Source organism: Buceros rhinoceros, unplaced genomic scaffold, assembly GCF_000710305.1.
Source record: "Buceros rhinoceros silvestris isolate BGI_N320 unplaced genomic scaffold, ASM71030v1 scaffold37872, whole genome shotgun sequence".
NCBI lineage: Eukaryota > Metazoa > Chordata > Aves > Bucerotiformes > Bucerotidae > Buceros > Buceros rhinoceros.
Genome location: NW_010401358.1, coordinates 930 through 1,731, shown reverse-complemented (window position 1 = coordinate 1,731; position 802 = coordinate 930).

The window sequence follows — 802 nt, the reverse complement described above, 5'->3', positions numbered from 1 at the left end:
CAGGAATCCCCCCCAGACACAGTGCTATGACAGGCACAGGGAACTTTCCTGCAGCTTTGCAGATGCCAGGGTCTGTTTCCCTGAACTGAAAGAGGACCAGTAGGAAGGAAAAAAGGAATTGTGAAAACCCCTTGGCTACCTCTCGTGCAAACAGCTTGCTTTTAAAACTGTCAACAGAACTTCTGTTACCACAATCTTCCCACTGATTTCACTGACCCCTGAACCTAACCTCAAGAGTCTGAGCATGCTCAGAGCAGATTTACAGAGAAGGAATCCAGAAAAAAGTAAAAGGCAAACACTGCATTATATAACTGTTTCATGATGTTATAAACCATCACAGCCTGCTGAGGATGGCTGATGGTGCTAACAAAAAACAGGAAGAAGATCAAAGAGACAACCAATGAGCTTGTCAGCCCTCAAGTAACTGGAGCAAAAGTACAAAGCAGCTGGGTATCTCTTGTGGGAGACGCACCCAAAGAAAATGCACAGTCATACTTCTGACTAATGCTTGCACCTGAATAAGTTCTACAAGCAGGAGCAAGCAGCAAAGTTTCTCAGGTGGCCTTAACATAACATCCTTGGATCATTTATAGGATACTGCAGGTAGCTGGTTGTTTTTCCACTGTGCTCTGGCCACTTCAACAAAACAGCATGCTGTTATCTGCCAACTATCAAAGCCAGTTTGCAACATGAAATTACAGATCACCTACCATTTATTTTTACTCTTCCATGTTTTATACTGAAATATGGCCTACACCTTCCTGAAAACAGAGGTGACAAAGTGATCATCATGACACTCTTT